Genomic DNA, 13,277 nt, shown 5'->3' on the forward strand with positions numbered 1-13,277 from the left:
CCGATCCATGTGTCTATCCCTCTACCAGTACCACAATTATATTGTAGCTATATAATTAATTCTGAAATTAGGTTCGCTGATTTCTCCTGCTTCTTGGCTATTCTAGTTCCTTTGCTTTTTCATATACATTTTAGAATAATCTTCTCTACATGTATAAAATATTAGTAAGATTATGATAGGAATTAAACATGTATATTAGGAAAGAAATGACATCGTGACTTTGTTGTGTTTTCCAATCCATGAACACTGTATGTATGTCTATTTATCTTCTTTAATTTAGATCTTCTTTAATTTCTTTCATCAGAGTTTGCTGTTTCTGAGATACAAGTCCTGTTATATTTTGTTACATTAACCTAATTATTTTGGTTTTCTTTTGATTGTCTATATAGACAATCATTTCATCTGCAAATAGGGATAAGTTGTATTTCTTTGTTTCCAGTCTCTATGCCTTTTATTTCCTTTTCTTACGTAACTGCACTGGGTAGAAGTTATAGCACTACAATGAATAAGGGTGGTGAAGGTGGTTTTTTTCATGATGTCTAGGTTTCAGTTGAAACCTGTATATTTTTCTAGTTATGAGACTTTGGATCTTATTTAAACCTTCTGTTTTAGCTGCTTTCTATAAAATCACTCAGGTATTGGAGCAGGGAGATGCCTCCTTGTTACTACCCAGTGCAGGTTAAGTCCAAGTTCTCCACTTGGCCTCTTCTGTTACCCAAGTGGGGGGCTCCTCATTACTGCTGGGCAGGAGTGGGAGTTCTGGATCCCCACACAGTCCCTACTACACAGCTGCGGGAGAAGCCTCCTCACCTTGGGCAGGTGGTACAAGTCCTCACTCTCCAGGGGACCTCCTCTTCACCATCCCAGTGTGGAGGGGAAGGTGGGCACTGCAGGGTGAAGGTGGAACTCCAGGCTCCCCATGTGGTCTCCACATTATGCTCTGGTAGGTGTAATGAACGAGGACTGAAAATCTCTGATACTCCCCTCCATGAGGGTTGGGGGGCACCTCATTTGAGGCTGGCTGCGGGGGAATCTAGGCTCCCTACTCAGCCTTTGCTGGTGTGGGTAGTGGTGGACACAGTGTTTTCGGTGGCATTTGGTAGCCTAGAGTAGAATTTGCTAAAGGTTTTCTGTCTTGCTATGATTCCCCTTTCCTGGTCCTTTGGTTAGAGAGAGAAGGCTTCTAGGCTTCTAGCTGGCGTTTTTTGTTTTTTTTTGGTACTCATTGGTGTTTACCAGTAGCCAGCTTCTTGAGCTCCAAGTTTGTGATTTATGAGGCAAAAAGAAAACCCAACAAATTTACAGCTTGATTTCCAAGGTCTTTGGTCAGCTGGCTTTCTTCCCTTTACTTTTCAGTCTCCTTATGTGTGTTTTATATATAATGTACAGGACCTTTAGTGGTACTTAGCAGTAAGAATAGGAAAAAGTATAACTATGCCATCTTCCCAGAAGTCGAAGTCCTGTGTACATTGTTTTAATAGGCCTTTATCAGCTGGAAATAAAATACAGCACTTTGTGCACATGACTACAAAATACAATGAAAAGACTCATTCATCGAACACCTTGGGGAAATAGGGTCCACATGAGATCATATTCATATAACCAAAGCTTAACCTTTGGTAAGTGGATTTAATTTTGTTTTAACCATTTTATAGGCAGGATATTCTACAATTACATTCACTCTTCTCTGCTTTCATTAAATGTGAAGAAAACCTTAATTCAGAAATGCCCTTTGGAGTCTTATACTTGCTTTTTATATTTTTTGTTTTCTCCCATATCTGTTTATCCTGTATTCCTGTTTGCACCGTCCCACAGCCTCATAATAGAAGCTATCCCTCTTTATTCTTTGCCATTGTATTTGCCTTCTAGGCATAGGTAATTAAGCTCATCGTAACTGTGTTCAAGGGCAGAATGTTCTGAGAAGCTCTCCTTGGAATGCATGCATAGGCTCTATTTTGACTGTTCAGGGGACTTTTTCATTATACCACTTATATTCCATACATTTGAGATTATGTATCATCTGATGAATGATTTAGTACTATAATGATTGTTGAGCATAGTAAATGCATGGCCACAATTGGAGGAAGCAGTTGGAATGGTATTGAATTAGCACTGGTATAAATGACCTCACTTCCCTACTCAGAGTTAGAGCTACTCAGCTCTGACTCCAAATCTACCCTACATCTTACCAGCATCTCTGTTGCTATGATCTAATGCTACTATAATCTCTGGATGGACTACTATACAGCCTCACTGGTCTTCTGGCTTTCACTCTTCCCTTACTCCAGTTTTATGGCAGCCAGAGTGATCTTGCTAAAACATGAATCAAATCATACAACTTTTCTGCTTAAACTTTCCAGTCCCTTTTCAGTACAATTAAAACAAAATTTGAAGCTCTTTTTCTTTTCTTTTTTTGTTTTTGAGACCGAGTCTCACTCTTGTTGCCCAGGCTGGAGTGCAATGGCAGGATCTCAGCTCACTGCAACCTCTGCCTCCTGGGTTCAAGTAATTCTCCTGCTTCAGTCTCCTGAGTAGCTGGGATTAGAGGCATGCACCACCACAACCAGCTAATTTTGTATTTTTAATAGAGACGGGGTTTCACTATGTTGGTCAGGCTGGTCTCGAACTCCTGACCTCAGGTGATCCCCCTGCTTTGGCCTCCCAAAGTGCTGGGATTATAGGTGTGAGCCACCATGCCTGGCCTCAAGCTCCTTTTCGTGACCAGCCATCTGCTGTACATTAAGACCCAGTGGTCTATATGACCTACCTCACTTAGCCCACACTCCCCATCAATCACAGTGCTCCAGCACACTGGTCTTCCTTTCTTCCAACACAGCAGCACGTCAGCCCTGGCCATTCCCTGTCCCTGACATCTTCCACCTACAGATTTCTGCATGGCTCTCTTCTGGTCATTCAGGTCTCTGTGCAAATAACACCTCCTAGTGAGGCCTTTTCTAACCACTCCATATAAAGCATGCATCCCTGTGTGTGGCACGGGAGTGAAGAGATGTATACTTTAGATGGAGGCAACTTTACTTTTTTCATAAGCACTAGAACTAGCAGAATTTATCTTCTATATTTGTGTATCTCCCCCCGGCCCCTGCTATTATGTAATTTTGATAACATCAGAGATCACATCTGTCTTGTTCTCTTCTTTATTTCTATCACCTAGGCCTGGCACCTAGTAGATTCTCAATAAATATCTGTTAAACGAAAATACGTGTTTATATGGTGTGCTATGTGCATCACCTGGATTTTTTGCACAACAACCCTGAGAGGCAGAAACAACAGTACTATATTTTACAGACACAAAGAACTCAGAGTCAGAAAGGCCCCATGGTTTGTCCAAGGCAACAGAACTAGCAAGTTATAGGGCTGAACTGGAGCCCAGGTCTTTGACCTAAAGTCTGGTGCTTGTGATAGGTAATCCCAAGTCTTTGTCTGTGGACTGGCTGCCTCAGAATCCCCAGGGCACTTGTTTAAAATATAATCTGACCTGCTATAATACAAGAGTTGCTCTATTGTGTTATAAAAACAACTGTGCCAATGGGGAAAATGAGGTGAGGGACCAGAGGGCTTTAGAGTCACAATTACCAAGTTATTTTTCCTACAGGAATTTTAATAATAAAGTTTTTTTTTTTTTATAGCTGCAAGTGTATAGCTATAAAATTCAAATGTCACTGAATTAAATCCAGCCCTTAATTAATTATATTGAGCTTTTGCTGGAAAGTAATGGCCTTTTTTTCTTGCCAGGAGAAGTACTGTTGTTAGCACAGGCTACTTCTTACACATTCTTATTACTTTCATGATCCATTGTTAAGACAAAGCACAAAGTTATCCAACTATTTATAATGAATAGAGATTCATAATGAAAATAATGTTTCTTAATCAATTGACCCTCTTATACCTATTAGAAAAATGTTAGCATATATTTTGAGTCCTACTTCAGAACTACTAAATCTGAATCTCAGATGACAGGGCAGAAGCTGTAATCTCTATTTTTAACAAGTTCCTAGGTGATTCTGCTATGCAGGCAGGTTTGATATTCAATACGTCGTACTCTTAGTTTTTCTTTAACTGGTTCCTCTTCTTCCTGGTGAGAGGTATCTTTTGAGATACCACTTGATCTCTATTAGATTTTTTTCAAGCTGGAGCTGCTATTTTAGTGACCAACTTAAAAAAATCAACATAAGCCTATTTTAGATCACCTGGTTGATCACCTACTAATTGACTACTGCTGTGTGATGACTGCCATGTGATTGCCAATACCTATGTTTGTGGACATGATTACAATCACATTGATATTAACTAGTACTAGTTTAACCATGGAAGTTAACTAAGGAGAATAGAACAAAGATGCAGAGAAGGAGTGAAATTATAAATTATACATTTGTGTTAAGATAACAAAAGCCACGGCATAAAGGGCTTTCACAATAGGAAAAACAGAAAAAGGTGCTGAGAGCTAAATCATCATCACTAAGCCCTCAGCAGCATGAGCCGCGCCTCAGCAGTCAGTACTATGCATGCTTTGTGAACAGCCATTTAGTTTTAGCAAGTCAGCATCAGCTCACAGATTAGTGTTAATTTATAGAAATTGATAGGGTTTACATTCTTTCATTTAATCTGTAAATGTATTTGTGTTATAGCTAAATGAGAGCCATACAAACAGAAGATTACGCTCAGTTTTATATCTGTATAAATTTAACAAAAAAATAAGGAAACAGAAATAAAGGCAAGCGTTTCAATTAATCAGGCACAATATGAGAAATGAGGGCAGCTCTTATACAAAAGGTGAGCCTGACATATGGCTAAAACTTGTACGTCAGCATCCAAGGATGTGAAGGCCATTGAGGAAGGAGCATGGCCTTGTGATGCCTTTAAAAACAGAGGTGTTCAGCAAACCAGGAACCATCTTGATCCTGAAGGATGAGGATCTCTGGAGACACAGGCAGGGACAGACGAGTAACCCCTGGAACCCCTGGAAACCCATTCCTGCACATAGTCTGGGCTCTGGTTCAGGTCTCTCTCCTATGTGATTTGGGGTAAAATCAAAATTCAGTGGGAAAAAATCTGAACATATGTGTTTGAAAAATATCTTTGGCCTAATATAAAGGTGATTGAGAGAGAAGCCAGAGGAGATGGAAAGTTTGTTTTTTGAATGAAGCCAAGAGTAGAAAGCATTGTAAGTACTGTTTACTCAGGGCTGAATCCCAGGTCTCTGCTAATACAAACTTTGTTTAAAATGTCATGCCGCCTTCCATTTTAGAAGCCATGGCAGAGAATGACTTGCTGTCAGCCAAACCCTTTTCCTCTTCTTCCTGTGCACACAGCTAGATAATTTTCCAGCCTTTTTGTGGTTAGGTGTGAGCATGGAACTGAGTTCTAGCAGATGGAACATGAACAGACGTGAAGTGTGCCACTTCTCGGCCCAAAATACAAAAACTCTCTTGTGCAATTCTTTTAGACTTTATGTGAGCAAGAAATAAACTATCATATTTTAGCCATCATATATTTATAGGTTTTTTTGTAACCGGTAGTAAGTGCCATTTAACCCAGGCTTAATGAGTATTTGTTGACTCTTTGAATGGATGAATCCAATGGGTCTTCCTTCCATTCCTCTAACATTGTAAGTCACAAATATACTTGAAAATAATTTCCCCTAGTCTTAGCTATCAACAGTGAGTTGTACTTCAAGGACTTAGATTCTCTGTTTGGCTAAGGCAGTTTAGGCTAGGAAGTGTGCATGTGCTTTCATTCTCAGGGAGAAGAGAGACTTGTGGAAGGTAACTGGAAAAGGTGCAACAGGAGACACAAGGGCCGCAGGCTGGGCAGATTTGGCAGGTTTGGAGATTACATGAGAGCTTCAGAAAGGGCCCACAAACAGCAAATAGGTTTGAGATCCTGAAGCCAAATGTAATGACTAACAGAGTTTTCCTGGAGTACTGTGCAGACACGGATTCTGAGTTACATTCATAAGGGCTGAAGAGCAAAAATACACGATGAGCTAGTGATGCCTGCAGTGGGCAGGAGCAGGAGAAGGGGCTGCCTACAGGTTAGGTGTCCCAACCTCATCTCTGCATAGTGTAGCTAAGTACCCTTAGGCAAATTATTTAATCTCTGTGCCTCAGTTTTCTACTTCTACAGTGTCTGAGAGGAGTAAGTAAATGGATGCATGCAAAGCTGTGAGAACAATGGCTTTGCACAGCAGGAAGTTTGAATAAATGCTGGCTATCACCAGCACTATCTCTGCTATAACACAATGAAATAATCTGTATAACAAATCCCTGTGACATGAGTTTACCGTATAAAAAACTTGGACATGCACCCCCCGAACCTAGAAGTTAAAAAAAGGTAAAGAACTTTTTGGTAATAGTTACATAACTATATAAGTTTGCTAAATAAATCTCTAAATTGCACATTCACAAAGAATTTTATGATATGTAAATTATATCTCAATAAAGGTAAAAAATAGTTTTAACCTAATTTTGCCTGTTTTTGTTTAGAGTCAACAATGTGACTACTAATTAATTGCCTTGCATAAAAGATGAGAAGGAATTAGAACTGTTATGCCTTTGAAACTCTGTTTAGTTGGCATGCCTTCAGCATAAATATTACATGGCCCTTAGCACTTGAGGAATCCCGGACATTCCCAGGCTGCATGGCGTCCTTCTCATATCCTTGTTTCTATTACCATTCGCTTTCAATATTTAGATATTTTTTGCCAATGTCAGTGGGTCAGGTTGCTCAGGTTACTGCCATTACATCTTCTAATTATTTAATTGATGTTGATGGTTTCTACGTAGAATAAGGCCAGAAGTGGTTCTGCCACAAATTCTTTGCATGTTCCACTGCAAGAGTCCTAGCCAAGGGACCCCATACTTAGTACAGCCATGTGATGCTGCAGCCTCTCTAAAACCACTAACAAAGGATGTGGTATATCCTACCACCTGTCCAACCACCATCCTTCCTGCGTTCCACTGAACAGATGTTGGAATTGTTTTGAGATTGAGATGTGCCAACTTGAACCACTTGTACTTTCTTTTTTATTTCCTCTAGTCAACTGGGGAGCTGAGTGAGATTCTCTTGCTATACTCTCATCAGTTTTAAGTAAGTTCTATAAAAGTTTGAGGTCTTTGGTGGGCATTCTCTACATTTATACTTACTGAGAAAAACTTAAGGGCCTTAGCTATTCAGTATTCTATCAGATTTTGAAATCTCCTTGATGTCAGCTTAGATCAGTCAATGGCCATTACCATGTGGCCCAGAGAACACAGTCAAACCGTCCACCTTTCCTTTTTTTTTTTTTTTTTTGAGATGGACTTTTCCTCTTGTTGCCCAAGCTGGAGTGCAGTGGCATGGTCTTGGCTCACTGCAACCTCTGCCTTCTGGGTTCAAGCGATTCTCCTGCCTCAGCCTTCCGAGTAGCTGGGATTACAGGCTCTTGCCACCATGCCCGGCTAATATTTATATTTTTAGTAGAGATGGGGTTTCGCCATGTTGGCCAGGCTGGTCTCGAACTCCTGACTTCAGGTGATCTGGTCGCCTCAGCCTCCCAAAGTGCTGGGATTACAGGCATGAGTCACTGCACCTGGACCACCTTTCCTTTTGATCTAGTGCATGGGAGTAAATCTTCCTTTGTTAGCCTTTGCATTGGTGACAAGGTCCTCTGTAAGTCTAACTCTTTATGAAGCAAAACCCTCCTTTGTTAACAGAGCTGCTGGGTGAAAAATTCAGAAATGCCAATTTGAAGTGACTCACATTATGATAAGCTTACACAATTGCTTGTCTTTTATTGTAACTACTAAATCATGATGGGGAGGGACAGAGGAAGAAGAATTTCAAAAAACTGCCTTTTATTTTTATTTTCCCAGTGAGGTTTCTGTGATCTCTTTATTAGACACAATGTGTATCAGCTATTCAACTCATAAAGAGCAAAAAACATGCCAGGAAAGGAGAAATATTTTCTGTCTCTCCCTTCCTGTGAAAACGTCAGATGAGCTCATCTGTGTTCTCTCCTTTCAATGAAAAATACACTCATCCCTCAGCCCTCATTTTATTCTCATTTCCCATTGATGATGTCAGGCAGGCCTTACAGTATCTCTTTTGTGATCTTATAAAATCAATAACAACCAAAAATGTTTCCCTCTTGTCGATGACCTCACCAATGGTGTATACCTGGAGAGGCCCTTATCTGCACTGGTAAGTACAGCTAAACTCCATGGATCCAGACTGAAGCAATTTACCAGGAAACTGCTTCCTTTCCTTCAAAACCTTGCCGAGGCCATTCAGATTTGGAAGATTTCTGAGCAAGATAGCTGAGTGCTGAATTTAACAGGCCAAGATGATTCTCCAGTCTCTGTGTTTATGTCTGTACACATCAGAGACTCTCCTTTACCTAGCCCTGTTTATTCCTGAACACAAAGTAATACTTAAAAATGTTAGGTATGTGACATTTTGGTGACATTCCTATAATCCCCTCCCTGCAGCCCTCCCCTCCTAAGCTACTTTCATCTACACCCGGAGCAGTGAAACAGGCATCCAGTTAAGTGAATTCAGAAAGAGGAATTTTGTGCCATTCGGTCTAAATGGCTGTGAGCTCCCTGGGCTGTTCCAGGGAGGTAGGGAGGGAAACATTGGCCATCTCCATGCTGAGAGACACTTGCAAGGTACTCCCAAATCCCTGAGACTTAAAGATAAAACCAACACATAATGGAAGATTTTAGAGAGGAGCAAAAGGCACAAAAGACAGTATTTTACAGGCCAAACATGGCAGAGCAAGGAAGGTTTGGCTGTATTGTATGTCTAAAACTAAATAGTGTTTACATGTTCAAAGAAAACTTGTGTACAGAATAAGAAATAGAACTGAAATGAATCTGAGAGGCACAACTGGCAAGACACTGGATCCAGGGGATGGGGCAAACTCAATGTCAGGCATCTTGCTGTGGGCCAGGGAGAGCCCGTCAGGCCTCTCTCTCTGTGGCCCATGTGAAATATTCATCATAAGTCACCTCCCTTGCTCTGAATCCACGTGCCCCAAGTACTTTCCAGATGGCTATTCTAGCTTCCCTAGTTGACACTGAGACATTGAGAGAGCTGTTCTACAAAGGGTTTGTGAGCATTCTGGTCCCTGAAAAGGAGTCTCTCCCACTGTAAACATAAGTTGGCCTTTGCTGTATGTATTATTCTCTCAATATCTAATAATAGCTAACAAATATTGAGTGGCTGCTATGTGCCAGCCACAATTATAAACATTTTTTATGAATGATTGCATTTAATCTCCATGAGAACTGAGTCAGTTACTGTTATTAGGTACTGTCATTTTCCAGATGAAGACATTGAGTCAGTAAGTATAAAGATGTTGCACAAGGTTACACTTAGGAAGTGACAGAGCCAGGACACAGACCTAGACCCCAAGGCTCTGGAGCCCGTGATTTTAACTGCCATGCTATACCTGCTTTTGTGAATCATGAACAAATTTCCCTGCATCTGGTCAATGCAGGCACACTGGCAAGACACAAGTTCATACTTTCCTTATAAAATCATGGGGACACTTGATTATCTTGAGGCTCAAAGTCTTTTTTTCCCCTCTTTGGCCTACATTTATACTGAAGTCCAGGAAACCCCCTGCAGTTTCCATAACAACACAGTGGTGCTGAGATTCATCATGAGGATTTGACAGCAAGTGAACTGAATCAGTTTCTAAGTTCATACTTGCAAAATATCAGTTAAGACTCATACTGAAAGATACATGGAAACAGAGTTGGGATAATGGTTTGCACATCTTAGAACTGTTTTCAGGTTGTTTCACTCTAGAAGAGCTAGAAAAAGAAAGGAGGCTTACATTTATTGCGTGTGAACGATGTGCCTGGCATCGGGTTAAGTGCTTTTTCACACATGCAATCTTACTTAACCTCACAACAACCCTGTAAAATAATGTTAGTTTAATTTTTACAGATGAGAAGAGAGACTCATTGAGGTTATATACTTTGTCCAAGATCACATAGCTAATAAGCAGTGTAACTGGTCATCAAACTTAGAAATGCCTGATCCTCATTCACCCCCACCCCTCCAGTTTAAGTTATGTTCAGATTATACCTTATAACTACTAAGCAGGATCTCCATGCATACATTTGAAGTAAATTGTTATTATCTCCCAATTCTAGATAGCCAGTTATCCATTGCTTGCCTTCACTTCTCTGTAAGCATCAGGGAGCACGAAATGCAGGTTTTATTTATTGCTGTAGGTTCCACAATATGTGGCAGAGGGTGTGCTCACAACAGGGGCTGGTGAACCACCTAACACTGTGAGTGTAGACATTGGCACAGGCGTGGATCAGAAGCTCAGGTAAGGGTGCAAATGCAGTCATAAGGCAATGCACATTTTGAGCCTTTGTTTTTAGAGGGACTGCTTGATAGATTTTCCAGCAGACCTAAACAAACCCTGGCAGCTAAGGTGCAAGGATGCAGCTCCCTATGCCCTGGGTGTGGTGCCTGTAGTCATACTTCACCAGGCAGCCCCTCTCCTCCCCTTCCTTGGTGCCTCTTTGGCCGCTCTGTCTCTCTTCCCCGGCTTTGAACTTGTTGGCAGCCTCCAATAACCCCTCTTCAAAGAGCTGAAGGCAAGCCTGATGTTACAATTGCCTTGCTTAATTCCAGACAGGTTTCTATTAGTTGTATTAAACTCGGGTGAACAAAGGGTATTCAGTCTGTGATAGAGCTGAACTGTATCTAGATTAATATAAACAAGAGAATTAATCCTGCAAGAGCCACTATCTGCGAGCAACTGGAAAGATGTCAGCGGTGCCCTTGCTAAAGCAGGTTGGAGGGTGGATGGCAGAAGAGATTTAACAAGATTGGTGCTGAGCATCTGGAGTCTGTATAAAGAGGGGAATAAAGATTGCAACTGGAATACATTAGAAGAAAAGCAAATGCTTTATTCACAAAAAATAGGCATTAATAATATCAGTCTTTAATCCGGCCCAGGGCTCCTTAACTTGCCTTCTTCATTGTTGACTTTGATCTTCCCCGCAAAGCTGCCTGCTAAGGGTCCCTTCCCAGATCCGCCTGAAGTCATGGGGGCATACATACTGTTGCTAAACAGATATGCAAGGGGGTAGCATGTGTGACTGGAGTACAGTGTGACAACATAATCCCGGCAGGGACAGATGAAGTCAGTGTGGGGTGATGTTGGCTTTTCTAGCATCTACTGAATCATCTGATGAGAGTAGCAATTGAAAAGAATAAATACAAACACATGCGACACAGCCACAAAGACTGGATGGCCCAGATCTGAGAGGAAGGATCCTATTTTCTCAGATCAGTGGGAAAGCAGGGAGAACAATTAGCTGGGAGTTAGGCGACTCCAGTTCCCTTCTTCCCCCGCCACTAGCGGAGCAGCTGTGTGACCTCGGGTTGCCTGGCCTCTGAGAAACAAGGGCCCTGGTCCAGCTGGTATCTAAGTTCTCTTTCAGTTTCAAAGGCATGGGTTTGTCCTATGCAAAGAGGTTTTATAAAAGCTGTACGTGTCTTTTACTACGAGACCACAACTTTGGGAGACATTGTACTCTGGGTTGCAATGTTCTTAAGTCACCATGTGCAGAACGTATTGTCTAACCTCAACGGATAAAGGGGAAGTGTTGGCAGCGCGTTAGAGCAAGAGGTTGAAATAAAGCAGAATCAGAGAGAAGTTCTGGGGAACACTCCTGCTTCAAGCCATGACCACAGAATTCCAATTACGTAAGGGTCATAGTCTTTCTTGCAACAGGTGGAACAAGGAGATGACAGGATCCAAAAGAGTCTTCAGTGATCATAATTCACAATTCATGTTCCAACATGCTACTTATTTGCACACACCACCTTTGCTCACATTATTCCTTCTGCATGAAATATCCCTGTCTCTTATCAAAATTCCACTCACTGCAACTCTAAGACCTCCTGGCAGGAATGTAGTGTCCTTGCATACTATTTGGTTATCAGTTATAGCACTTCATTCTACCTCATACTACACTGCCATTGTAATTATAGATTACAAACTCCCTGAAGATGGAATCTCAGTCTCCTTTATGTATGCGTCTCTGGGCCTGTTTGACACACTGTAGGCACTCATTCAATAAACGTTTATGAAATGAACAGAACAGGGATTTTCGGGTTACCTGCTAATGTGACAGCAATGGAGACAGAATCGTATCCCAAGGCATTGGTGGCATTGCAAGTGTAGAAACCCACATCTGCTTCCACTGGTGCCAAGATCTGTAAGGAATCATCTGGCTGTAGAAGAATCCTGGAGCAACAGAAAAGAAATATAGACCTGGTCAAGTCAGTTGACTCCTTTTTGGCATTCAATATTGGTAAGGCAGGAAGCAACCTCAGGATGTATGCAGAACCCTGTTTTAACAACAGAGACAAACCAGCTACAAGGACAATCAAGAACCTGGGCTCTCTTGCCTCTTTGATTAATGTGACTGTGGTAGTGATCTCAAATAAGGAAGTTTCTCATTGCTTTTGCAGCCTGTGGATTACTTGATCTAAATGCTACCAGCTGGACCAGACAACATATGTGCACCAAATACATATAACACACACAGATGTCTAGGGGAAGGGGGGACGCTAGAACAAATGGCACAGATAGATTTGGGGAAGGCTCATTAAGGAAAAAGCAAGGTTACAAAGAGAAGTGGAGCTTGCTTGGATGATAGAAAGAACATAGGGCTTCCAGAGATGAAGAAAGATATCTTGGGCAGACACCGTGTCTCATGCCTGTAATCCCAGCACTTTGGGAGGCTGAGGCAGGCAAATCACCTGAGGCCAGGAGTTCAAGACCAGCCTGGCCAACATGGCAAAGCTCCATCTCTACTAAAACTACAAAAAAATAAAATTATCTGGGCATGGGGGTGTATGCCTATAATCCCAGCTACTTGGGAGGCTGAGGTGAGAGAATCACTTGAACATGGGGGGCAGAGGTTGTAGTGAGCTGAACTTGCCCCACTGTACTCTAGCTTGGGACACAGAGCATGGCTCTGTCTCAAAACAAACAAACAAACAAAAAACAAACAACCAGACACATATCTGTTCAGGTTTGCAGGTAGGAGAGAAAAAGCCAAGAATTGCATATTGATGAGAGGATCTTACACATATATTTGCAGGAAATTCTATGTGTCACAGCCCCGGTGTAGTCATATATACATTTATTGTCTTTATTTAGTTATAAATATTATAAGGCACAAAACTCAGGTTTTTTTTTTTTTTTTTTTTTTTTTTTTTTTTTTTTTTTTTTTTTT

General features: G+C 41.3%; 1 protein-coding gene across 1 annotated transcript in view; it reads right to left on the reverse strand.

Moving 5' to 3' along the window:
- The window catches only part of ADAMTSL1 (ADAMTS like 1), a 437,416-nt gene that overhangs the window by 87,148 nt on the left and 336,991 nt on the right, over positions 1-13,277 (reverse strand). The gene's annotated exons all lie outside the window — the stretch shown is intronic.

The sequence above is a fragment of the Piliocolobus tephrosceles genome, chromosome 14 (genome assembly GCF_002776525.5).
Source record: "Piliocolobus tephrosceles isolate RC106 chromosome 14, ASM277652v3, whole genome shotgun sequence".
NCBI lineage: Eukaryota > Metazoa > Chordata > Mammalia > Primates > Cercopithecidae > Piliocolobus > Piliocolobus tephrosceles.